The sequence below is a fragment of the Lathyrus oleraceus genome, unplaced genomic scaffold (assembly GCF_024323335.1).
Source record: "Lathyrus oleraceus cultivar Zhongwan6 unplaced genomic scaffold, CAAS_Psat_ZW6_1.0 chrUn0049, whole genome shotgun sequence".
In the NCBI taxonomy this organism is placed as follows: domain Eukaryota; kingdom Viridiplantae; phylum Streptophyta; class Magnoliopsida; order Fabales; family Fabaceae; genus Lathyrus; species Lathyrus oleraceus.
The window spans coordinates 40,359-58,234 of NW_026112440.1; the positions used below are offsets into that span (position 1 = coordinate 40,359).

At 28.4% G+C, this 17,876-nt stretch overlaps 4 non-coding genes across 4 annotated transcripts; all 4 read right to left on the reverse strand.

The window, feature by feature from the left end:
• Positions 1-2,672: 2,672 nt before the first annotated feature.
• On the reverse strand, positions 2,673-2,745 carry TRNAF-GAA (transfer RNA phenylalanine (anticodon GAA)). Its single transcript has one exon. It is a non-coding gene; the product is annotated as a tRNA-Phe (tRNA).
• A 977-nt stretch (positions 2,746-3,722) lies between these two features.
• TRNAF-GAA (transfer RNA phenylalanine (anticodon GAA)) lies at positions 3,723-3,795 on the reverse strand. Its single transcript has one exon. It is a non-coding gene; the product is annotated as a tRNA-Phe (tRNA).
• A 9,431-nt stretch (positions 3,796-13,226) lies between these two features.
• TRNAF-GAA (transfer RNA phenylalanine (anticodon GAA)) lies at positions 13,227-13,299 on the reverse strand. Its single transcript has one exon. It is a non-coding gene; the product is annotated as a tRNA-Phe (tRNA).
• A 4,043-nt stretch (positions 13,300-17,342) lies between these two features.
• Positions 17,343-17,415, reverse strand: TRNAF-GAA (transfer RNA phenylalanine (anticodon GAA)). Its single transcript has one exon. It is a non-coding gene; the product is annotated as a tRNA-Phe (tRNA).
• Positions 17,416-17,876: the final 461 nt, after the last annotated feature.

Here is a 17,876-nt window from a genome sequence, read left to right on the forward strand (position 1 = left end):
CATTAGACTTCAACTAATTGTTTACATTTTTTCATATTAGTATTGCATTAACCATATAGCATTATTTATTTAATTTGTGTTAGATTTATGAAATAAAGCAAAACCATTATAATTGTTCCAATATGAGTGGGTCGCGTTCATTGTGTTTAAGGCCGTGTGTCATCCCGATGTGAAAGTGAAACTTACAAAATTGATGAAATTCAAAATGCTGACCAAAAATAATACGACTCCCATTATCTAACCTATTCCTACAGGACATGCCTTTCTTTAGAATGTATATAATGATATAGAACTCAACACTTTTGTCACAATATAAAAGCAATTTGTATCTTTAAATCGTATCAATTCAAATCCCTTAAGCATTATGATAAGATAGTAATAGGGTCATAACTTTACCTTTGAAGGCGAGAAAGTTTAAGAGTTTGGTTTTCGTTTAACAAATTCATTCCGCAATATGTTATAAATAGATGTTATTACCTTTCAAATATAGATGATAAATCATATAAACATGATTTTCAAATTTAATAAATAAAATATATAAGCATATTATAATGTGGTGAGCGTGGATCGAACACGTGACCTTCAGATCTTCAGTCTGACGCTCTCCCAACTAAGCTATCCCCGCTAGTCATTCTTTTGGGCTACTTAGTGATATATTTTGTGTATGATACATAAATTGTTAATTTTCTACTCTGAGATGATAGTAAACGAATGAAAAACAACAATAATGTTATTTTGACACAAATTTTTGTCCTAAATTAGATGTTAGTCACAAATTTCATATGTCATTAATGTTAATTTGAATGATGGGTCTTAAAGATAACAAGGACCTTTAACTTATTAACCTTAAACATGATTTAATGAACCACACATTTTAATATTATTTTAAGTGTTGAAATACAAATATGTGTCTTTCAATCATCCAAATTCTGTTGAGGTTAATGGTTTTAAACTGATTGATTATTTATGTTGAGTATGTTGTAATGAGCTCCTAAGAATTTCAGTATTCATTAGACTTCAACTAATTGTTTACATTTTTTCATATTAGTATTGCATTAACCATATAGCTTTATTTATTTAATTTGTGTTAGATTTATGAAATAAAGCAAAACCATTATAATTGTTCCAATATGAGTGGGTCGCGTTCATTGTGTTTAAGGTCGTGTGTCATCCCGATGTGAAAGTGAAACTTACAAAATTGATAAAATTCAAAATGCTGACCAAAAATAATACGACTCCCATTATCTAACCTATTCCTACAGGACATGCCTTTCTTTAGAATGTATATAATGATATAGAACTCAACACTTTTGTCACAATATAAAAGCAATTTGTATCTTTAAATCGTATCAATTCAAATCCCTTAAGCATTATGATAAGATAGTAATAGGGTCATAACTTTACCTTTGAAGGCGAGAAAGTTTAAGAGTTTGGTTTTCGTTTAACAAATCATAGAACATAAAATTTACCCAATTTCTATTTTATATGCCTCTCATTCCGCAATATGTTATAAATAGATGTTATTACCTTTCAAATATAGCCGATAAATCATATAAACATGATTTTCAAATATAATAAATAAAATATATAAGCATATTATAATGTGGTGAGCGTGGATCGAACACGTGACCTTGAGATCTTCAGTCTGACGCTCTCCCAACTAAGCTATCCCCGCTAGTCATTCTTTTGGGCTACTTAGTGATATATTTTGTGTATGATACATAAATTGTTAATTTTCTACTCTGAGATGATAGTAAACGAATGAAAAACAACAATAATGTTATTTTGACACAAATTTTTGTCCTAAATTAGATGTTAGTCACAAATTTCATATGTCATTAATGTTAATTTGAATGATGGGTCTTAAAGATAACAAGGACCTTTAACTTATTAACCTTAAACATGATTTAATGAACCACACATTTTAATATTATTTTAAGTGTTGAAATACAAATATGTGTCTTTCAATCATCCAAATTCTGTTGAGGTTAATGGTTTTAAACTGATTGATTATTTATGTTGAGTATGTTGTAATGAGCTCCTAAGAATTTCAGTATTCATTAGACTTCAACTAATTGTTTACATTTTTTCATATTAGTATTGCATTAACCATATAGCATTATTTATTTAATTTGTGTTAGATTTATGAAATAAAGCAAAACCATTATAATTGTTCCAATATGAGTGGGTCGCGTTCATTGTGTTTAAGGCCGTGTGTCATCCCGATGTGAAAGTGAAACTTACAAAATTGATGAAATTCAAAATGCTGACCAAAAATAATACGACTCCCATTATCTAACCTATTCCTACAGGACATGCCTTTCTTTAGAATGTATATAATGATATAGAACTCAACACTTTTGTCACAATATAAAAGCAATTTGTATCTTTAAATCGTATCAATTCAAATCCCTTAAGCATTATGATAAGATAGTAATAGGGTAATAACTTTACCTTTGAAGGCGAGAAAGTTTAAGAGTTTTGTTTTTTCGTATCAACAAATCAAGCATTATGATAGATAAATATTATAACTTTACCTTTCGATTTTATTTGGTTTTCGTCTTCATTCCGCAATATGTTATAAATAGATGTTATTACCTTTCAAATATAGATGATAAATCATATAAACATGATTTTCAAATTAATAAATAAAATATATAAGCATATTATAATGCGGTGAACGTGGATCGAACACGTGACCTTCAGATCTTCAGTCTGACGCTCTCCCAACTAAGCTATCCCCGCTAGTCATTCTTTTGGGCTACTTAGTGATATATTTTGTGTATGATACATAAATTGTTAATTTTCTACTCTGAGATGATAGTAAACGAATGAAAAACAACAATAATGTTATTTTGACACAAATTTTTGTCCTAAATTAGATGTTAGTCACAAATTTCATATGTCATTAATGTTAATTTGAATGATGGGTCTTAAAGATAACAAGGACCTTTAACTTATTAACCTTAAACATGATTTAATGAACCACACATTTTAATATTATTTTAAGTGTTGAAATACAAATATGTGTCTTTCAATCATCCAAATTCTGTTGAGGTTAATGGTTTTAAACTGATTGATTATTTATGTTGAGTATGTTGTAATGAGCTCCTAAGAATTTCAGTATTCATTAGACTTCAACTAATTGTTTACATTTTTTCATATTAGTATTGCATTAACCATATAGCATTATTTATTTAATTTGTGTTAGATTTATGAATTAAAGCAAAACCATTATAATTGTTCCAATATGAGTGGGTCGCGTTCATTGTGTTTAAGGCCGTGTGTCATCCCGATGTGAAAGTGAAACTTACAAAATTGATGAAATTCAAAATGCTGACCAAAAATAATACGACTCCCATTATCTAACCTATTCCTACAGGACATGCCTTTCTTTAGAATGTATATAATGATATAGAACTCAACACTTTTGTCACAATATAAAAGCAATTTGTATCTTTAAATCGTATCAATTCAAATCCCTTAAGCATTATGATAAGATAGTAATAGGGTCATAACTTTACCTTTGAAGGCGAGAAAGTTTAAGAGTTTGGTTTTCGTTTAACAAATCATAGAACATAGAATTTACCCAATTTCTATTTTATATGGCTCTCATTCCGCAATATGTTATAACTAGATGTTATTACCTTTCAAATATAGATGATAAATCATATAAACATGATTTTCAAATTTAATAAATAAAATATATAAGCATATTATAATGCGGTGAACGTGGATCGAACACGTGACCTTCAGATCTTCAGTCTGACGCTCTCCCAACTAAGCTATCCCCGCTAGTCATTCTTTTGGGCTACTTAGTGATATATTTTGTGTATGATACATAAATTGTTAATTTTCTACTCTGAGATGATAGTAAACGAATGAAAAACAACAATAATGTTATTTTGACACAAATTTTTGTCCTAAATTAGATGTTAGTCACAAATTTCATATGTCATTAATGTTAATTTGAATGATGGGTCTTAAAGATAACAAGGACCTTTAACTTATTAACCTTAAACATGATTTAATGAACCACACATTTTAATATTATTTTAAGTGTTGAAATACAAATATGTGTCTTTCAATCATCCAAATTCTGTTGAGGTTAATGGTTTTAAACTGATTGATTATTTATGTTGAGTATGTTGTAATGAGCTCCTAAGAATTTCAGTATTCATTAGACTTCAACTAATTGTTTACATTTTTTCATATTAGTATTGCATTAACCATATAGCATTATTTATTTAATTTGTGTTAGATTTATGAAATAAAGCAAAACCATTATAATTGTTCCAATATGAGTGGGTCGCGTTCATTGTGTTTAAGGCCGTGTGTCATCCCAATGTGAAAGTGAAACTTACAAAATTGATGAAATTCAAAATGCTGACCAAAAATAATACGACTCCCATTATCTAACCTATTCCTACAGGACATGCCTTTCTTTAGAATGTATATAATGATATAGAACTCAACACTTTTGTCACAATATAAAAGCAATTTGTATCTTTAAATCGTATCAATTCAAATCCCTTAAGCATTATGATAAGATAGTAATAGGGTCATAACTTTACCTTTGAAGGCGAGAAAGTTTAAGAGTTTGGTTTTCGTTTAACAAATCATAGAACATAAAATTTACCAATTTCGATTTTATATGCCTCTCATTCCGCAATATGTTATAAATAGATGTTATTACCTTTCAAATATAGATGATAAATCATATAAACATGATTTTCAAATTTAATAAATAAAATATATAAGCATATTATAATGCGGTGAACGTGGATCGAACACGTGACCTTCAATCTTCAGTCTGACGCTCTCCCAACTAAGCTATCCCCACTAGTCATTCTTTTGGGCTACTTAGTGATATATTTTGTGTATGATACATAAATTGTTAATTTTCTACTCTGAGATGATAGTAAACGAATGAAAAACAACAATAATGTTATTTTGACACAAATTTTTGTCCTAAATTAGATGTTAGTCACAAATTTCATATGTCATTAATGTTAATTTGAATGATGGGTCTTAAAGATAACAAGGACCTTTAACTTATTAACCTTAAACATGATTTAATGAACCACACATTTTAATATTATTTTAAGTGTTGAAATACAAATATGTGTCTTTCAATCATCCAAATTCTGTTGAGGTTAATGGTTTTAAACTGATTGATTATTTATGTTGAGTATGTTGTAATGAGCTCCTAAGAATTTCAGTATTCATTAGACTTCAACTAATTGTTTACATTTTTTCATATTAGTATTGCATTAACCATATAGCATTATTTATTTAATTTGTGTTAGATTTATGAAATAAAGCAAAACCATTATAATTGTTCCAATATGAGTGGGTCGCGTTCATTGTGTTTAAGGCCGTGTGTCATCCCAATGTGAAAGTGAAACTTACAAAATTGATGAAATTCAAAATGCTGACCAAAAATAATACGACTCCCATTATCTAACCTATTCCTACAGGACATGCCTTTCTTTAGAATGTATATAATGATATAGAACTCAACACTTTTGTCACAATATAAAAGCAATTTGTATCTTTAAATCGTATCAATTCAAATCCCTTAAGCATTATGATAAGATAGTAATAGGGTAATAACTTTACCTTTGAAGGCGAGAAAGTTTAAGAGTTTGGTTTTCGTTTAACAAATCATAGAACATAAAATTTACCAAATTTCGATTTTATATGCCTCTCATTCCGCAATATGTTATAAATAGATGTTATTACCTTTCAAATATAGATGATAAATCATATAAACATGATTTTCAAATTTAATAAATAAAATATATAAGCATATTATAATGCGGTGAACGTGGATCGAACACGTGACTTTCAATCTTCAGTCTGACGCTCTCCCAACTAAGCTATCCCCACTAGTCATTCTTTTGGGCTACTTAGTGATATATTTTGTGTATGATACATAAATTGTTAATTTTCTACTCTGAGATGATAGTAAACGAATGAAAAACAACAATAATGTTATTTTGACACAAATTTTTGTCCTAAATTAGATGTTAGTCACAAATTTCATATGTCATTAATGTTAATTTGAATGATGGGTCTTAAAGATAACAAGGACCTTTAACTTATTAACCTTAAACATGATTTAATGAACCACACATTTTAATATTATTTTAAGTGTTGAAATACAAATATGTGTCTTTCAATCATCCAAATTCTGTTGAGGTTAATGGTTTTAAACTGATTGATTATTTATGTTGAGTATGTTGTAATGAGCTCCTAAGAATTTCAGTATTCATTAGACTTCAACTAATTGTTTACATTTTTTCATATTAGTATTGCATTAACCATATAGCATTATTTATTTAATTTGTGTTAGATTTATGAAATAAAGCAAAACCATTATAATTGTTCCAATATGAGTGGGTCGCGTTCATTGTGTTTAAGGCCGTGTGTCATCCCGATGTGAAAGTGAAACTTACAAAATTGATGAAATTCAAAATGCTGACCAAAAATAATACGACTCCCATTATCTAACCTATTCCTACAGGACATGCCTTTCTTTAGAATGTATATAATGATATAGAACTCAACACTTTTGTCACAATATAAAAGCAATTTGTATCTTTAAATCGTATCAATTCAAATCCCTTAAGCATTATGATAAGATAGTAATAGGGTCATAACTTTACCTTTGAAGGCGAGAAAGTTTAAGAGTTTGGTTTTCGTTTAACAAATCATAGAACATAAAATTTACCAAATTTCGATTTTATATGCCTCTCATTCCGCAATATGTTATAAATAGATGTTATTACCTTTCAAATATAGATGATAAATCATATAAACATGATTTTCAAATTTAATAAATAAAATATATAAGCATATTATAATGCGGTGAACGTGGATCGAACACGTGACCTTCAATCTTCAGTCTGACGCTCTCCCAACTAAGCTATCCCCACTAGTCATTCTTTTGGGCTACTTAGTGATATATTTTGTGTATGATACATAAATTGTTAATTTTCTACTCTGAGATGATAGTAAACGAATGAAAAACAACAATAATGTTATTTTGACACAAATTTTTGTCCTAAATTAGATGTTAGTCACAAATTTCATATGTCATTAATGTTAATTTGAATGATGGGTCTTAAAGATAACAAGGACCTTTAACTTATTAACCTTAAACATGATTTAATGAACCACACATTTTAATATTATTTTAAGTGTTGAAATACAAATATGTGTCTTTCAATCATCCAAATTCTGTTGAGGTTAATGGTTTTAAACTGATTGATTATTTATGTTGAGTATGTTGTAATGAGCTCCTAAGAATTTCAGTATTCATTAGACTTCAACTAATTGTTTACATTTTTTCATATTAGTATTGCATTAACCCAATAGCATTATTTATTTAATTTGTGTTAGATTTACGAATTAAAGCAAAACCATTATAATTGTTCCAATATGAGTGGGTCGCGTTCATTGTGTTTAAGGCCGTGTGTCATCCCGATGTGAAAGTGAAACTTACAAAATTGATAAAATTCAAAATGCTGACCAAAAATAATACGACTCCCATTATCTAACCTATTCCTACAGGACATGCCTTTCTTTAGAATGTATATAATGATATAGAACTCAACACTTTTGTCACAATATAAAAGCAATTTGTATCTTTAAATCGTATCAATTCAAATCCCTTAAGCATTATGATAAGATAGTAATAGGGTCATAACTTTACCTTTGAAGGCGAGAAAGTTTAAGAGTTTGGTTTTCGTTTAACAAATCATAGAACATAAAATTTACCCAATTTCTATTTTATATGCCTCTCATTCCGCAATATGTTATAAATAGATGTTATTACCTTTCAAATATAGCCGATAAATCATATAAACATGATTTTCAAATATAATAAATAAAATATATAAGCATATTATAATGTGGTGAGCGTGGATCGAACACGTGACCTTGAGATCTTCAGTCTGACGCTCTCCCAACTAAGCTATCCCCGCTAGTCATTCTTTTGGGCTACTTAGTGATATATTTTGTGTATGATACATAAATTGTTAATTTTCTACTCTGAGATGATAGTAAACGAATGAAAAACAACAATAATGTTATTTTGACACAAATTTTTGTCCTAAATTAGATGTTAGTCACAAATTTCATATGTCATTAATGTTAATTTGAATGATGGGTCTTAAAGATAACAAGGACCTTTAACTTATTAACCTTAAACATGATTTAATGAACCACACATTTTAATATTATTTTAAGTGTTGAAATACAAATATGTGTCTTTCAATCATCCAAATTCTGTTGAGGTTAATGGTTTTAAACTGATTGATTATTTATGTTGAGTATGTTGTAATGAGCTCCTAAGAATTTCAGTATTCATTAGACTTCAACTAATTGTTTACATTTTTTCATATTAGTATTGCATTAACCATATAGCATTATTTATTTAATTTGTGTTAGATTTATGAAATAAAGCAAAACAATTATAATTGTTCCAATATGAGTGGGTCGCGTTCATTGTGTTTAAGGCCGTGTGTCATCCCAATGTGAAAGTGAAACTTACAAAATTGATGAAATTCAAAATGCTGACCAAAAATAATACGACTCCCATTATCTAACCTATTCCTACAGGACATGCCTTTCTTTAGAATGTATATAATGATATAGAACTCAACACTTTTGTCACAATATAAAAGCAATTTGTATCTTTAAATCGTATCAATTCAAATCCCTTAAGCATTATGATAAGATAGTAATAGGGTAATAACTTTACCTTTGAAGGCGAGAAAGTTTAAGAGTTTAACAGCAATTTGTATCTTTAAATCGTATCAATTCAAATCCCTTAAGCATTATGATAAGATAGTAATAGGGTAATAACTTTACCTTTTTTAGATTTGGTTTTCGTTTCATCATTCCGCAATATGTTATAAATAGATGTTATTACCTTTCAAATATAGATGATAAATCATATAAACATGATTTTCAAATTTAATAAATAAAATATATAAGCATATTATAATGCGGTGAACGTGGATCGAACACGTGACCTTCAGTTCTTCAGTCTGACGCTCTCCCAACTAAGCTATCCCCACTAGTCATTCTTTTGGGCTACTTAGTGATATATTTTGTGTATGATACATAAATTGTTAATTTTCTACTCTGAGATGATAGTAAACGAATGAAAAACAACAATAATGTTATTTTGACACAAATTTTTGTCCTAAATTAGATGTTAGTCACAAATTTCATATGTCATTAATGTTAATTTGAATGATGGGTCTTAAAGATAACAAGGACCTTTAACTTATTAACCTTAAACATGATTTAATGAACCACACATTTTAATATTATTTTAAGTGTTGAAATACAAATATGTGTCTTTCAATCATCCAAATTCTGTTGAGGTTAATGGTTTTAAACTGATTGATTATTTATGTTGAGTATGTTGTAATGAGCTCCTAAGAATTTCAGTATTCATTAGACTTCAACTAATTGTTTACATTTTTTCATATTAGTATTGCATTAACCATATAGCATTATTTATTTAATTTGTGTTAGATTTATGAAATAAAGCAAAACCATTATAATTGTTCCAATATGAGTGGGTCGCGTTCATTGTGTTTAAGGCCGTGTGTCATCCCAATGTGAAAGTGAAACTTACAAAATTGATGAAATTCAAAATGCTGACCAAAAATAATACGACTCCCATTATCTAACCTATTCCTACAGGACATGCCTTTCTTTAGAATGTATATAATGATATAGAACTCAACACTTTTGTCACAATATAAAAGCAATTTGTATCTTTAAATCGTATCAATTCAAATCCCTTAAGCATTATGATAAGATAGTAATAGGGTAATAACTTTACCTTTGAAGGCGAGAAAGTTTAAGAGTTTGGTTTTCGTTTAACAAATCATAGAACATAAAATTTACCAAATTTCGATTTTATATGCCTCTCATTCCGCAATATGTTATAAATAGATGTTATTACCTTTCAAATATAGATGATAAATCATATAAACATGATTTTCAAATTTAATAAATAAAATATATAAGCATATTATAATGCGGTGAACGTGGATCGAACACGTGACCTTCAATTCTTCAGTCTGACGCTCTCCCAACTAAGCTATCCCCACTAGTCATTCTTTTGGGCTACTTAGTGATATATTTTGTGTATGATACATAAATTGTTAATTTTCTACTCTGAGATGATAGTAAACGAATGAAAAACAACAATAATGTTATTTTGACACAAATTTTTGTCCTAAATTAGATGTTAGTCACAAATTTCATATGTCATTAATGTTAATTTGAATGATGGGTCTTAAAGATAACAAGGACCTTTAACTTATTAACCTTAAACATGATTTAATGAACCACACATTTTAATATTATTTTAAGTGTTGAAATACAAATATGTGTCTTTCAATCATCCAAATTCTGTTGAGGTTAATGGTTTTAAACTGATTGATTATTTATGTTGAGTATGTTGTAATGAGCTCCGAAGAATTTCAGTATTCATTAGACTTCAACTAATTGTTTACATTTTTTCATATTAGTATTGCATTAACCATATAGCATTATTTATTTAATTTGTGTTAGATTTATGAAATAAAGCAAAACCATTATAATTGTTCCAATATGAGTGGGTCGCGTTCATTGTGTTTAAGGCCGTGTGTCATCCCAATGTGAAAGTGAAACTTACAAAATTGATGAAATTCAAAATGCTGACCAAAAATAATACGACTCCCATTATCTAACATTCCTACAGGACATGCCTTTCTTTAGAATGTATATAATGATATAGAACTCAACACTTTTGTCACAATATAAAAGCAATTTGTATCTTTAAATCGTATCAATTCAAATCCCTTAAGCATTATGATAAGATAGTAATAGGGTAATAACTTTACCTTTGAAGGCGAGAAAGTTTAAGAGTTTGGTTTTCGTTTAACAAATCATAGAACATAAAATTTACCAAATTTCGATTTTATATGCCTCTCATTCCGCAATATGTTATAAATAGATGTTATTACCTATCAAGTATAGATGATAAATCATATAAACATGATTTTCAAATTTAATAAATAAAATATATAAGCATATTATAATGCGGTGAACGTGGATCGAACACATGACTTCAATCTTCAGTCTGACGCTCTCCCAACTAAGCTATCCCCACTAGTCATTCTTTTGGGCTACTTAGTGATATATTTTGTGTATGATACATAAATTGTTAATTTTCTACTCTGAGATGATAGTAAACGAATGAAAAACAACAATAATGTTATTTTGACACAAATTTTTGTCCTAAATTAGATGTTAGTCACAAATTTCATATGTCATTAATGTTAATTTGAATGATGGGTCTTAAAGATAACAAGGACCTTTAACTTATTAACCTTAAACATGATTTAATGAACCACACATTTTAATATTATTTTAAGTGTTGAAATACAAATATGTGTCTTTCAATCATCCAAATTCTGTTGAGGTTAATGGTTTTAAACTGATTGATTATTTATGTTGAGTATGTTGTAATGAGCTCCTAAGAATTTCAGTATTCATTAGACTTCAACTAATTGTTTACATTTTTTCATATTAGTATTGCATTAACCATATAGCATTATTTATTTAATTTGTGTTAGATTTATGAAATAAAGCAAAACCATTATAATTGTTCCAATATGAGTGGGTCGCGTTCATTGTGTTTAAGGCCGTGTGTCATCCCGATGTGAAAGTGAAACTTACAAAATTGATAAAATTCAAAATGCTGACCAAAAATAATACGACTCCCATTATCTAACCTATTCCTACAGGACATGCCTTTCTTTAGAATGTATATAATGATATAGAACTCAACACTTTTGTCACAATATAAAAGCAATTTGTATCTTTAAATCGTATCAATTCAAATCCCTTAAGCATTATGATAAGATAGTAATAGGGTCATAACTTTACCTTTGAAGGCGAGAAAGTTTAAGAGTTTGGTTTTCGTTTAACAAATCATAGAACATAAAATTTACCCAATTTCTATTTTATATGCCTCTCATTCCGCAATATGTTATAAATAGATGTTATTACCTTTCAAATATAGCCGATAAATCATATAAACATGATTTTCAAATATAATAAATAAAATATATAAGCATATTATAATGTGGTGAGCGTGGATCGAACACGTGACCTTCAGATCTTCAGTCTGACGCTCTCCCAACTAAGCTATCCCCGCTAGTCATTCTTTTGGGCTACTTAGTGATATATTTTGTGTATGATACATAAATTGTTAATTTTCTACTCTGAGATGATAGTAAACGAATGAAAAACAACAATAATGTTATTTTGACACAAATTTTTGTCCTAAATTAGATGTTAGTCACAAATTTCATATGTCATTAATGTTAATTTGAATGATGGGTCTTAAAGATAACAAGGACCTTTAACTTATTAACCTTAAACATGATTTAATGAACCACACATTTTAATATTATTTTAAGTGTTGAAATACAAATATGTGTCTTTCAATCATCCAAATTCTGTTGAGGTTAATGGTTTTAAACTGATTGATTATTTATGTTGAGTATGTTGTAATGAGCTCCTAAGAATTTCAGTATTCATTAGACTTCAACTAATTGTTTACATTTTTTCATATTAGTATTGCATTAACCATATAGCATTATTAATTTAATTTGTGTTAGATTTATGAAATAAAGCAAAACCATTATAATTGTTCCAATATGAGTGGGTCGCGTTCATTGTGTTTAAGGCCGTGTGTCATCCCGATGTGAAAGTGAAACTTACAAAATTGATGAAATTCAAAATGCTGACCAAAAATAATACGACTCCCATTATCTAACCTATTCCTACAGGACATGCCTTTCTTTAGAATGTATATAATGATATAGAACTCAACACTTTTGTCACAATATAAAAGCAATTTGTATCTTTAAATCGTATCAATTCAAATCCCTTAAGCATTATGATAAGATAGTAATAGGGTCATAACTTTACCTTTGAAGGCGAGAAAGTTTAAGAGTTTAACAGTTTGTTTTCGTATTTCAACAAATCATAGAATATAAAATTTACCCAATTTCGATTTTTTTCGTTTCTCATTCATTCCGCAATATGTTATAAATAGATGTTATTACCTTTCAAATATAGATGATAAATCATATAAACATGATTTTCAAATTTAATAAATAAAATATATAAGCATATTATAATGCGGTGAACGTGGATCGAACACGTGACCTTCAGATCTTCAGTCTGACGCTCTCCCAACTAAGCTATCCCCACTAGTCATTCTTTTGGGCTACTTAGTGATATATTTTGTGTATGATACATAAATTGTTAATTTTCTACTCTGAGATGATAGTAAACGAATGAAAAACAACAATAATGTTATTTTGACACAAATTTTTGTCCTAAATTAGATGTTAGTCACAAATTTCATATGTCATTAATGTTAATTTGAATGATGGGTCTTAAAGATAACAAGGACCTTTAACTTATTAACCTTAAACATGATTTAATGAACCACACATTTTAATATTATTTTAAGTGTTGAAATACAAATATGTGTCTTTCAATCATCCAAATTCTGTTGAGGTTAATGGTTTTAAACTGATTGATTATTTATGTTGAGTATGTTGTAATGAGCTCCTAAGAATTTCAGTATTCATTAGACTTCAACTAATTGTTTACATTTTTTCATATTAGTATTGCATTAACCATATAGCATTATTTATTTAATTTGTGTTAGATTTATGAAATAAAGCAAAACCATTATAATTGTTCCAATATGAGTGGGTCGCGTTCATTGTGTTTAAGGCCGTGTGTCATCCCGATGTGAAAGTGAAACTTACAAAATTGATGAAATTCAAAATGCTGACCAAAAATAATACGACTCCCATTATCTAACCTATTCCTACAGGACATGCCTTTCTTTAGAATGTATATAATGATATAGAACTCAACACTTTTGTCACAATATAAAAGCAATTTGTATCTTTAAATCGTATCAATTCAAATCCCTTAAGCATTATGATAAGATAGTAATAGGGTAATAACTTTACCTTTGAAGGCGAGAAAGTTTAAGAGTTTGGTTTTCGTTTAACAAATTCATTCCGCAATATGTTATAACTAGATGTTATTACCTTTCAAATATAGATGATAAATCATATAAACATGATTTTCAAATTTAATAAATAAAATATATAAGCATATTATAATGCGGTGAACGTGGATCGAACACGTGACCTTCAGTTCTTCAGTCTGACGCTCTCCCAACTAAGCTATCCCCACTAGTCATTCTTTTGGGCTACTTAGTGATATATTTTGTGTATGATACATAAATTGTTAATTTTCTACTCTGAGATGATAGTAAACGAATGAAAAACAACAATAATGTTATTTTGACACAAATTTTTGTCCTAAATTAGATGTTAGTCACAAATTTCATATGTCATTAATGTTAATTTGAATGATGGGTCTTAAAGATAACAAGGACCTTTAACTTATTAACCTTAAACATGATTTAATGAACCACACATTTTAATATTATTTTAAGTGTTGAAATACAAATATGTGTCTTTCAATCATCCAAATTCTGTTGAGGTTAATGGTTTTAAACTGATTGATTATTTATGTTGAGTATGTTGTAATGAGCTCCTAAGAATTTCAGTATTCATTAGACTTCAACTAATTGTTTACATTTTTTCATATTAGTATTGCATTAACCATATAGCATTATTTATTTAATTTGTGTTAGATTTATGAAATAAAGCAAAACCATTATAATTGTTCCAATATGAGTGGGTCGCGTTCATTGTGTTTAAGGCCGTGTGTCATCCCAATGTGAAAGTGAAACTTACAAAATTGATGAAATTCAAAATGCTGACCAAAAATAATACGACTCCCATTATCTAACATATTCCTACAGGACATGCCTTTCTTTAGAATGTATATAATGATATAGAACTCAACACTTTTGTCACAATATAAAAGCAATTTGTATCTTTAAATCGTATCAATTCAAATCCCTTAAGCATTATGATAAGATAGTAATAGGGTAATAACTTTACCTTTGAAGGCGAGAAAGTTTAAGAGTTTGGTTTTCGTTTAACAAATTCATTCCGCAATATGTTATAAATAGATGTTATTACCTTTCAAGTATAGATGATAAATCATATAAACATGATTTTCAAATTTAATAAATAAAATATATAAGCATATTATAATGCGGTGAACGTGGATCGAACACGTGACCTTCAATTCTTCAGTCTGACGCTCTCCCAACTAAGCTATCCCCACTAGTCATTCTTTTGGGCTACTTAGTGATATATTTTGTGTATGATACATAAATTGTTAATTTTCTACTCTGAGATGATAGTAAACGAATGAAAAACAACAATAATGTTATTTTGACACAAATTTTTGTCCTAAATTAGATGTTAGTCACAAATTTCATATGTCATTAATGTTAATTTGAATGATGGGTCTTAAAGATAACAAGGACCTTTAACTTATTAACCTTAAACATGATTTAATGAACCACACATTTTAATATTATTTTAAGTGTTGAAATACAAATATGTGTCTTTCAATCATCCAAATTCTGTTGAGGTTAATGGTTTTAAACTGATTGATTATTTATGTTGAGTATGTTGTAATGAGCTCCGAAGAATTTCAGTATTCATTAGACTTCAACTAATTGTTTACATTTTTTCATATTAGTATTGCATTAACCATATAGCATTATTTATTTAATTTGTGTTAGATTTATGAAATAAAGCAAAACCATTATAATTGTTCCAATATGAGTGGGTCGCGTTCATTGTGTTTAAGGCCGTGTGTCATCCCAATGTGAAAGTGAAACTTACAAAATTGATGAAATTCAAAATGCTGACCAAAAATAATACGACTCCCATTATCTAACATATTCCTACAGGACATGCCTTTCTTTAGAATGTATATAATGATATAGAACTCAACACTTTTGTCACAATATAAAAGCAATTTGTATCTTTAAATCGTATCAATTCAAATCCCTTAAGCATTATGATAAGATAGTAATAGGGTAATAACTTTACCTTTGAAGGCGAGAAAGTTTAAGAGTTTGGTTTTCGTTTAACAAATCATAGAACATAAAATTTACCAAATTTCGATTTTATATGCCTCTCATTCCGCAATATGTTATAAATAGATGTTATTACCTATCAAGTATAGATGATAAATCATATAAACATGATTTTCAAATTTAATAAATAAAATATATAAGCATATTATAATGCGGTGAACGTGGATTGAACACATGACTTTCAATTCTTCAGTCTGACGCTCTCCCAACTAAGCTATCCCCACTAGTCATTCTTTTGGGCTACTTAGTGATATATTTTGTGTATGATACATAAATTGTTAATTTTCTACTCTGAGATGATAGTAAACGAATGAAAAACAACAATAATGTTATTTTGACACAAATTTTTGTCCTAAATTAGATGTTAGTCACAAATTTCATATGTCATTAATGTTAATTTGAATGATGGGTCTTAAAGATAACAAGGACCTTTAACTTATTAACCTTAAACATGATTTAATGAACCACACATTTTAATATTATTTTAAGTGTTGAAATACAAATATGTGTCTTTCAATCATCCAAATTCTGTTGAGGTTAATGGTTTTAAACTGATTGATTATTTATGTTGAGTATGTTGTAATGAGCTCCTAAGAATTTCAGTATTCATTAGACTTCAACTAATTGTTTACATTTTTTCATATTAGTATTGCATTAACCATATAGCATTATTTATTTAATTTGTGTTAGATTTATGAAATAAAGCAAAACCATTATAATTGTTCCAATATGAGTGGGTCGCGTTCATTGTGTTTAAGGCCGTGTGTCATCCCGATGTGAAAGTGAAACTTACAAAATTGATAAAATTCAAAATGCTGACCAAAAATAATACGACTCCCATTATCTAACCTATTCCTACAGGACATGCCTTTCTTTAGAATGTATATAATGATATAGAACTCAACACTTTTGTCACAATATAAAAGCAATTTGTATCTTTAAATCGTATCAATTCAAATCCCTTAAGCATTATGATAAGATAGTAATAGGGTCATAACTTTACCTTTGAAGGCGAGAAAGTTTAAGAGTTTGGTTTTCGTTTAACAAATCATAGAACATAAAATTTACCCAATTTCGATTTTATATGCCTCTCATTCCGCAATATGTTATAAATAGATGTTATTACCTTTCAAATATAGCCGATAAATCATATAAACATGATTTTCAAATATAATAAATAAAATATATAAGCATATTATAATGTGGTGAACGTGGATCGAACACGTGACCTTCAGATCTTCAGTCTGACGCTCTCCCAACTAAGCTATCCCCGCTAGTCATTCTTTTGGGCTACTTAGTGATATATTTTGTGTATGATACATAAATTGTTAATTTTCTACTCTGAGATGATAGTAAACGAATGAAAAACAACAATAATGTTATTTTGACACAAATTTTTGTCCTAAATTAGATGTTAGTCACAAATTTCATATGTCATTAATGTTAATTTGAATGATGGGTCTTAAAGATAACAAGGACCTTTAACTTATTAACCTTAAACATGATTTAATGAACCACACATTTTAATATTATTTTAAGTGTTGAAATACAAATATGTGTCTTTCAATCATCCAAATTCTGTTGAGGTTAATGGTTTTAAACTGATTGATTATTTATGTTGAGTATGTTGTAATGAGCTCCTAAGAATTTCAGTATTCATTAGACTTCAACTAATTGTTTACATTTTTTCATATTAGTATTGCATTAACCATATAGCATTATTTATTTAATTTGT